This window comes from Lonchura striata, chromosome 2 (assembly GCF_046129695.1).
Source record: "Lonchura striata isolate bLonStr1 chromosome 2, bLonStr1.mat, whole genome shotgun sequence".
Taxonomy (NCBI): domain Eukaryota; kingdom Metazoa; phylum Chordata; class Aves; order Passeriformes; family Estrildidae; genus Lonchura; species Lonchura striata.
This window is the reverse complement of record NC_134604.1, coordinates 48,763,979-48,774,552: the sequence shown is the minus strand read 5'-3', so window position 1 is coordinate 48,774,552 and position 10,574 is coordinate 48,763,979. Positions and strand designations below refer to the sequence as shown.

The following is a 10,574-nucleotide window of genomic DNA, read 5'->3' as shown; positions in this document are numbered from 1 at the left end:
AGGTCTGTGAAGGCAGTTCATTTTGTGAAACCCAACCCTACTGTACTTGAAAAGAACAGCAAGCACAGAAGGACAACAACTCACCCGTACTCTTAATTGATCTGGTATTTCTACAAGGTGCCACCCTTTTCCACACCTCCTACCTCCTCCTTAAGTGACTCAGCCTCGGAAGGAGAAATCTCTTGGCTTTTCAGACAGCTGGATGGGGAAGAACAGTTCAGCTCTCTGTCTGCTTTGATTGTGCCTCCTTTCCAGAATAACTACACTGAGCCACGCCAGGACACGAACTTCTACCATACCTAGGTAAGGATGTTAACTGTTCTGGTTTTATACTGTTCCCTACCATGTAGGGAAACTCCTACTTTTTCAGATAGTCTGTGATTTTTTTAATGTCCAGTTTAGGATGCTATTTCAAAGAATATGATTTTCAAGAAATATGGAGAACTTGACTATGAAAATGAAGCGCTGAAAATTATACAGTTTTGGTGTTCAGATTACTGGGATGTTTCTGACTTCTTCTGTCCATACCATCTTAATGATTTCATTATTTATATTACACTGCTAATTTTATTCTAGCAATTTTATTTTATTTTATTCTATTCTAGTGATAATTCTCTGATGATAAATTCACTGTTCAGACCACTTTTCATGAATGGCTGTTTTATTGTAATTTTTGCTCTTTAGTTCATTTTATTGTTCAGATTTTTTCTTTATTTGGATTTTTTATCTAAAATTAATGACTATTTACTCTTTTATGATTCTTGAATTATCTTTATTATTTTGGGAAAAAAACCCCAAAACAAAACAACAGTTCCCTTTAATTTTTACCTTTGCAAAAATACCCATTCTACTTTAATGCAAGGACTTACCTATACAATGATCAGAACACATGTATAAACAGGAAGGGTTCTTAATCAAAAATCTAGTGAATTGAATGACAGCTGGATAAAGAAAATTAAAATTATCATCCTCTTTTCTACACTCCATTAAAAACAAAAATCTACATTTAAAACTGAATGTGTATTTCTAATTTGAAAATATATACAAATTTGGATTGTGATCTAGTTGATTTTACATTAGTGACAGTTCCACAGCTTCTTTCAAAACAGAATCTCCTCCGCCCACATCTTGAAAAACCAGTTTTGAGAGCTCTTTCAGCTACAAATAGATGAATGATTGCTGACATACATTCACGTGGTCTCTAGTCCTATCTTGCCCATTTTCTTTCTTACAAATACACATGTTATTTCTGTTATTTCTGCACTCTTTTCTGTGCTATTAGTTCTTTGGACAAAACGGTAGAGTAAAATATTTATGTAAACACAATGTATTATTCCCAGAGGTTCACAAATGTATTATATGGCTATTGCTCTGATGATTGCTCTGATGCTCAGGTGTACCTCCTGAAAAAATTCTGTTTAGGAACACATTTTGTGATTGTTTAATGTCTGTAAAATAAATGTAGTAATTTTTAAATATAGTTTTCATCAAAAGGACAAAAAGACTAACTAATTGCCAAACAAACAGAATCATGTTACTGTTGGCAATTGTGTAGGGAAGAAAATAGAGCATCGGTTATACATATAGATCTGCATCTGACAGAAGGGGCCTTTAAAGCTATTTGAAGAGAATATATTCTTGTCTGTAATAACAAGTTTGGATTTATGAAGGATTGTATAATCTTGAATGTTTCTGGCTGTGATGGTGATTTGCAAAAGAGCCTTTATCTACAATCAGGAAAGTCTTATTTGAGTGTAAGTATAAGTAAGCAGATCTGACAGCCCAGTCACAGCACTGTTATCTGAGGGGAGAAAGAATGGATATGGACAACAGCAAAATTGCTATTGACTTCCAGACCAGAAAGATCATACACTTACAGGTGCATTGCTAGAAGAAAAGCTGCAATTATGTGTGTCCCCAGTGTCTTAGTTATGGCTTGGAAATCTTTATCCTGTATCAAGTCAGAATTACTTAATTCAGTTGCTTGCTCACACTATATTCAAGAGAAATGATGGAGGAAATTATGTTTGCTGACTTGAAAGTTAACTGAAAGCAAGGAAACTCTGTTGTATCTTTCATAACTGTAATTCAGACCAAATGTGATTTTCTTTAAACCATCATATTCTCTACATTCAGCTCACATAAATGAAAGATACACACTATAGATTTAAGAGTTACAAGGGAAAACAAAGGAAAATAAAAAGTAGAGCTGAAGTCTTCAGTTCTTATGGAATGATTCTAGAATTCTGAGCTCTGGTTGCTCACATGATACTGACTGTTCAGCTTAGTTCAGAGCAGAGTAGCTCTTCAAGAAGATCAAATTTTGGTGGCAAGCTTCATATTTGGGATAAAGAAAGAATGAAATATAGGCCAATTTTCTTTTTCACATGGCAAATATTAGATGCTTTCAAAAAGCTGGAACTTGAAGATCATGTAGAAAACAGCAGCCAGCAAGCTGTGGTTTGTGTATACAGAACCTGTTTATTCCAGCTGGTGTTTCATGTGGACATGCCAATCTCAGCAACTTCTCTACAATTGAGGCTGGTTTAGCAATACATCATGAGAAGTTGGATGACAGGCAAATTCTGAAACACTCCTTTTTTAAAATCAGTTGCTCAGCTACCACTTTTTGTATTACTTAGTTCATTAATAATAGCAGGAAATTTGACATTTCAGGCATTTGAATTTATATTAAAATCCTCAGTATAAAAACAAATATTTTGACTTTTAAGAGAAGAAGGTGTATCTCTCTCAACAGTCCTTCAACATTTACTATGCTGAATTCCTTATTATACAGTGTGATGATAATGCAGAGGCTTCTTGCCTCTAAGCTGTGGAAATTAATATTGATTTATTAGAAGCAAAATGCATATCAACTGACTTCTTATGAATAAGGTCATAATCACTGTCATAGCTAGAAGCCAAAGAGCAAAGATTTTTTTGTTGAAACTAGTTCAGTCTGATGTGGAAAACATGAATCTTACAGGAAATGCTTCTATTATTATGTATTTTTTTTAATACAGCAATGCATATGTGTGAAGCCTAATCACATAGACAGCTACAGCCAAGAGGAGAAGGAAGGCAAAAGGACTCTGTGGTGGAGGAATGGGTGTGGTCAGATCATCTGAAAACTAGAAGGTCTGGCTTTCAGAATTTTAAGGCAGGCCTGAGGTATTCTGCTGATCAGTCACTGCAGGAGATGAAAAGGAGATGTAGAAGTGTAAATACCAGTATTTGTGATAAAAATAGTGTTAAGAGACTTGTGCTGCTTTTGGCGTAACTTCTTGCCAGGTTAGATGGACTTTTACTTTCCCTGAAGCCATGTCTGAAGTTTCTCTGAATTTCTTTGGGATTATGTTTGGATTTCCCATAAAATGTTTGATAGTCTGAATCTAGGACTGGCATGTCTTAAAACCATTTGGGAGCTGCTTACTGGACTGGCCAGGGCAGTTTTAATTTTCATTTAGATTTCCTGACGCTGTTTTTAAATTCAAATTACACTGGAGTTGCATTCCTGTTTGTTTTTGTTTTGCATTCCGGCTGAGTTGTTTTGCTTCTGTGGTTGAGAACTTATTAAAAATGTCTGAACATCATTTACTACTACAGTATAGTACAGAAAGCTATAACTCTGCTTTCTCACAAAAAAAACTTTTTGTTTATCTCCCTATGGTCTGAAGATGAGCTGTTCACTGACCTGTGTGAATAATGTGACAGTTTCAGATCTTTATGAGGTGATATTTTTAAACTAATGTGATCCTCATAATCTCTAGTCCACTCCCCTTTTCAAATACACAGGTACAAACACACACTGAGTTCAAAATAGTGAAGGCCAAAGAAAAAGGCTTTGATGAACTCTATTCTACCTCTTTATGCAAGATTCTTTTCATTTCTAAGCCCTAAAATTTAAATCTTAGCTTGATGATTCTTGATTGTCTGTGCTACAGATTAAAGTAAGATTTTTTTTTTAAATTTGCATTTTAAATTTTAATTAATTAATCTTTGATACACAACTTGAAAGCTCAGAAGTAAGAGGAAAGCCTTGAGGACAAAATGGCAGTATTCAGTAGGACTAAAATTCCTGGGTTTAAAATTTCAGACTACCTGGCACATTTTCATGCTGACTGTAAAAGGGAGTGTACCTGTTTCTTAGATTCATTTATGCCTACTGCTTTTGGGTTGGGACACTATACAGCTGTTTATTATAGATGCTGTACACATGTGCAACAGAAATATTGTTTTGCCCTAAAAATATTTAAAAATTAATATAGGATGAGAAAAAACCCAGTACCAATTAAATATTGGTGGATGAAAGAAACACACTAAAATTTTATGGATAACAAGAGGAGTTGCAAACCTCTTTATCACTTTTCATTTGGTTTGATTTTCACAAAAGAAGTCTCCTTTTTCAAAGTTTTATAATTAATTTCCCTTAGCAAATGGCTTTCAAAGTACTTAATAGAAAATAAATCCAGAATCCTTCTATGCAAGGATTCATCTCTATACTACCTGTGATGAAGAAATTCCAGTTCTCATTGCTTGAAAATATACTGAAATATCAAACTTTCTATTATCCTGGGACTGATTACATCAGATATCCAGCTGTACCTAGGCTGGAAAAGTAAATCAGAGACCTCTCTATCATCTTGGGACAGTTCAGGAAAATTTATAGTGAAAGCGGGAACTAAAAAAACTGATTTCTTGATAACCTACCTGAACAGTTTCCAGGCAACTCGGTTCACGTATGCTCAAAACCTTACATAAATATTTTTTAAAGGGATTTTATAACCTATTGCAAAATAAATAAGCCTCACCATAGCCCTGGGCATATTTTTATTGTGTGGGAACCAGATCCAGCAGTCACATGCTTTTTACACACACTGTGCCAATGGTTGCTTGATAGCAACAACTAAGGTTAAAAAAATGGAATGCACCTAGGAACCTTCCAAAATGCCAGAATTTTAAACTCTTAAGAAATATTTGGAATTTCACAACTGGTTAAGATACATGCAGACTTCGGACTCCAGTATTAGTTTTGTGTTTATATCTTTACTTTCTAGAAGAATCTCTAGTTGTTGAATACTTCTTTTTGTTTGTTTGTTTATGTTGGGATATTTTTTGGGAGGCTATTTTTTTTTTTTTTTTTTTTTTTTTTTGGGGGGGGAGGTGGTTGGGATTATTTTTGTGCAGGTTTTTTGTTTTTTTTTTTTTTTTTAACCATAATCTTTTTTTTTAGTAATTGCTGGCAGCAAAAGCATAGAAAAGAAAAATCTACTCTAAGTGCAATCCTTTGTGGCAGCCACAATGTTTTATTGTCAGTGTAAGCATTATTCTTAAGCTTTTGCCAGAATCCAAAATCTTCACCTTCCTTCAGTAAAGACAGAGACACAGGCCTCAGTGTCTCCAAGGTGAGACACCACCTTTTAGGTGTGTGAGGAATATTTTAGGTGTGTGAGCAATACACTTTATGTCTGCAAAAAGAAAAAAAGGATAGCTTTGTCATCCAGAGGAGCAGGAATGTTTCTGATTTTTGAGGACTGCTTCTGTCAGTTTTCTGGTGCTTCTGTAAATTTTAGCAGCCTGACAGTGGAGCTGGTTGTGGGCTTTCCAGCATAACATTGTTTCCTTGGAAAATGCTGCTTTACAAAAAGGAATCCATTTACTAAAGAGGGTCCATTTTGCCCAAACTCTTAAGTCAATGTTAGCATTTGGGGCTCTTTTAAATTGAGGGAGAATTTTCTGTCATTGAAATGTCATTATGTTCTGCTTGATGCTTTCTCTAGGAAACCTGGTATTCACAATCCACTTTCAAAGCAAAACATGAACTCTTTTGGGTGGCTCAACTCCCAAATTATATATATATATATATATAAATCATCAGTCTTGGAGGCTTTTAACCTGATTTGAAGTAAGGGGAGAAGTCAGTGATTGGAAAACATTTGCAGAGCAGCAGAACTGCTTTCTGTCCTGGTCCTCTGCATCAGCTGCTGGCCACTGAGTGTGAGGGAAGATGAGCTCACCTGTGCTCCAGGTGCTGTGCCAGGGGCTGATGCCATCTTCCCCTTAAGCTTATCACCTCATCCCAGTCTGCAGCACTCCTCTTGGCCCTGAAGGCTCTCTCCACACCAAGTGCTCTCAGGGAAGGAGCTCCCAACAGGGAAGGGCCAGGGTGACAGTCCGAGGGGCAGGGCAGGAATGCACATAGCTGTCACCAGGCAGGGAAAAGCCACCACATTCACTCTGAGGAGGCTGTGGCCAGCCCTCAGCCATTCCAGCCTGTCAGACTAAACTTGTGCAAGGAGATGACTGAAGTGGACAGCAAACCTAACCTGTCTTTGGGGCCCATTCCTAATCCCACTGTCAGCGCTCACTTCCTTTCTTTTGTCTTGTTTTCTTTCAGATTCCCGCAGAAGAACGGATCAATCCCACGGGACAAATGTCAGCTTTCAACATACGAAAACAGTCTCCAAATCCAAGCGGTAACACTGAGTCTCCTCCATTCCCGCTCCAGGGGCACTTGCAGGCTGGGGCTGGCCTCTCTCCTCTCCAGGTCTCTCCATGCCCCGGCGCGGCTCCCTCACGGGGCAGTGGCAGGATCAGGGACACCGTGACCCGCTTCAGATTCCAGACTCTTGGTGCTGGGCATAAACTGTGGCTGGCAGGGATTGAGGGCAGAACACCTCTGGAGTGTGGTGGGGCGGGGGAGCCGCGCTGTGTGGGGCACGGTGGCGAGGTTGTCATGGAAAACCCGCAGGAGCGAAGTGCTGTAAGGGCAGCGGGAAGATCCATTGGCTTCAGCATGGTCTCTTTGACTCGCACAGGGAAAATTAGGAGAAATTGAGGGAAAGTATTATGTTGGAAGGGGAGAGAAAAGCTCTTTAATCATTGTCTGATGGGATTTTTTACTCTTCTGGAGGAGTAAAACTCAAGGAGGGCTGGAATTTGCTTTCTATGCAGAGAAATAACCAGAAGCAAACTAGAAACATGATGAAATTTTCCATTTCGAACCTCATAAATATTTCTATAGACTGAAAGGTTTTGAGATGCATGAGGACCTGTTTCAAGTGGGATGTGCCAGGCTCAAGTGTACCAAAATTCATGTAGGCACAGCAGGGAGCTCCTTGGCTCTACTGCATTGAGAACATAAATTTTTATTGTCAAATAAAGACAGGGATGAACTGCATCTGCCTGTGCTCGTGTGACCTAATCTGTTGTATCAGATCAATGTTTAATTTTTTAGCTGAAGCTCAGGAGAAAGTTCATTAGGCCAGAAAAGGGTACTGTTCTGCTAGCCCAGGGCCTCAGGCATTAGCAGATTGCTTGCTAAGCACTTGTCAAGTGTTTCTTAACAAAAAAAAACTATATATTCTTTGTCAACTGCCTTTATATTTCATGAAACATTCTTTGCACTTAGCCATTTAAAAAGCCACAATTACTGAGAAATCCAAGTGATTTTTGACAACCCACTGGAGCTATTCAGGCAAAGCTGGAATGCCATCATTTTTTTTTTTGAAGTCTTTAAAGTCGTATTTTAATAAATATTTTCAAGAGTAAAACTAGCTCAATAGGCAGTGAACAGGCTGATGCAGAATTCATGCAGTGAGGATAGATTAGTTTTTGTTAATCTGCCGTGACTGTCAGCTCATTCTTACAAATGGCATTTTTCCTGTCCCTGGTCATTGGTCAATTGGCTGGATCAATGCTGCTTAAAAAGAAGAAAGCCAAACCTAGGTATCAAATCAAAGAGATGGAAGCACACATCTGTGCTAGCACAGCTGTGGCTTCTAAAACACATGCCACTTCTCTAGCAACTCAGTCTTGGAGAGAGCAAGTCCAACACAGAACCAGACAACATTTGCAGCTAGGAAACATCAGTGATGAGTCCAAACCTTTCTTGCTTCTCTTTCACTAGGCAGTATGTGTATCTATAAGGAATTGAAAGAGGGACAGCTTGAGTTACAGACATATATACATTTTTAGACTGAATTTTATCTCTTTTTAAAGAATTTTATCTCTATTTTATCTACTTTTACTAAAAAAAGTATTTAAAAATTCACTCTTGACCATTGTCACTTAAGAGAAATGTTTTGGTGCTTTATTATGATTTGGTCTTTCACTCACTGTAGCTATTTGTAATTTTTTAATGTTATCACTACAGGTGAAGTTCTTGTATTAAATGCAAGAAGTACATTTTTCTATAAATCAGAGCAGAATGCCAAAACACAGCTCTGATAAATAGCATATTACTGACTGCATGTGTTTTCTCTGGAGCATATTCTTTCTACACACAAGATCTACAGTTTGATTACTGAACACCAGATAGTGATGTCTCCTGAAATTTGAAAATCCTTTTGCGTGAATGCTCAGAGAATGAGGAATTAATGGAGAAAACCATGAGGGTCTTTAGAAGAAAACACAAGGTCCTCTGTACTTTCCATATTTTTTTTTTAATTATTATTTAGTTGTATTAAAAAGGATTTTGCATATTTAATATTTCGCCCTCTCTTCTCTGGAAAAATTTAGGGCAAATATGGCAATTTAAAAAATGGAATTTCTATTCAGTCTGAACTTCTATATTTTTATTTTAATAGGCCATGTTAAAATATCACAACAATATTTCCTCTTACCCCCAACAGGCTGATGATATGAAACTTAGGTGGACTGAGAATACTATAGAAGAGCTGTTGCATATTTTTGCTAGCAAAATGGGCCAAAATCTTCATGAAAAAAACCAAAGGAGATAAACATCAGCTTTCTAATACAGGGAAGAATCCTTATTCTCCCAAATCAAGTGAATATCATACTGTTACTTTCCCAATACACTAAATATCAGTCTTGTTGGAGAAAATATTTCAGGTTGTTTTCAAAAGTAAGGCTTCCATGTTTGTTCAGCATGTCAGTCTGTCTCTCCCAATAACCTTTTAAAACATACACCAATATTAGTTAAATTTGCTGTAAAGGTATTGTTTTGATTGAAGTTCTGATTAAGTAACTGACTGGTAAAGAAACTGTTCATTCAGCCTTTGAGGAAAAAGCTTCAGGGGGAGTCTGACTCTTTAGGAAACATGAAAATCCACATATTTTAAGCTGCATGTTTTCAAAATTTGTATCCTGTCACACATCTGCAAATACAAAACTCACAGACAACACCCCAGGAAACAGGATTCATTAGTTTGACTTTCCTGGGATTACTGTGCTACATAAATTTCATAATTCTTTTATCAGATCTGTGAAATGTGTTTACATTAGAAACAGGTAGAGCAGTTTCATATTAAGGGTGAAACTGAATTTAGTTTGCTAAGTTGGGCTTCTGCAGACCCTTCATGTGAAGCTACAAACTTTTCAAGAAGCAATCTGGATTAAACAGGTGTGATAACTGAAATTCAATCTGTATGAAACTTTTATCTATTTCAACCGATGTAATAGCACTTTAGGCTGACAAAGTTTTTCTACATGTTCATTTTCAAGGCAAGTTTCTCTGCATTTTCAGATAAGAAGAGTCCCTCTGTTGCAATTAAAAGCAGACAACAGGCTACTCATGATATTAATAAACGACGGACCCTTTTGCAAGATAACAGCTGGATAAAGAAGAGACCTGAAGAGGAAAGGTAAGAAAAATAGGAAATGCATTTTTTCCGTATTTCGTTCAGTATGCCATTTACCTTTGCATGGAGTGTCTACTTTTGCATGGATGGTGTCATCCAGAACTAGAGGAATTCAATCAAATAACTCATTTATTTATTTTGATGAGGTATTGATTGCTTTTTGGAAGTATTAATTTGCTGAATATTCACTGTCTGTTTTTCATTGGGAGTTTTGAGTGCTGAGTATTTAATGAAGTTCTGCCCTACAAGTAAAATCCCACATTTCACATGTCTCTAGGTTGCAAGACTATGATCTTTTTATAAGCAAGAAGATTATAAATCTTGGCAAGCTCTTATGAAGCCTAAGTCAGAATCAGATTGAATTTTCTCTAGCATAAACTAGGACTTAAATGACAGCAGAAACAATGCCTTGGGACCATTTTATCATTATCTGGTCCGTGAACAGCTTGTAGGAAGAGAAAATTCTTACTCCAAAATGTCTGGAGTTTTCTACTGCAGAGTTCTGCAGCTGGTGAAATTACAGTGGTAGTAGACAGCTGTGAAATCTGATTGAAGGCAGAATATCTTTTGCCAAGAAAAAGTTATCTATTTTTTAATACTTACTGTTTTTCTTTTGCTTGAAGTGCTGATGAAAACTACGGAAGGGCGGTGCTTAACCAATACAAATCCCAAGATAGCTTGCACAGGTATGGTAGAATATCTGAATGCCTTTCTGATTATATTACCAAAAACTGAGTATCCTTTTTTCTATATCATGAACAAAGCAAAGAACTTGCTTTGTGTGTATGAAAAGTCAGAACTTGCTTTGTTCAGTTTTAGTCTATACATCTTTTCATTGTAAATCTGACTCCAGTGTCAATAATTAAGCATTGCAGTGGATCCAGGGTTTTATCTGTTGACACCTGAATGGTCTAAAACCCTTTATGATACTTTAATCTGAGACATAGATACTTTTTTATTAATGATGAGTTT

General features: G+C 36.8%; 1 long non-coding RNA gene across 1 annotated transcript; it reads left to right on the top strand.

The window, feature by feature from the left end:
• The first annotated feature begins 204 nt into the window (after nucleotides 1–204).
• On the top strand, nucleotides 205–10,273 carry LOC110480237 (uncharacterized). The gene is made up of 4 exons (XR_002467075.2): nucleotides 205–303; nucleotides 6,398–6,476; nucleotides 9,488–9,605; nucleotides 10,226–10,273. It is a non-coding gene; the product is annotated as an uncharacterized LOC110480237 (long non-coding RNA).
• The last annotated feature ends 301 nt before the right edge of the window (nucleotides 10,274–10,574 follow it).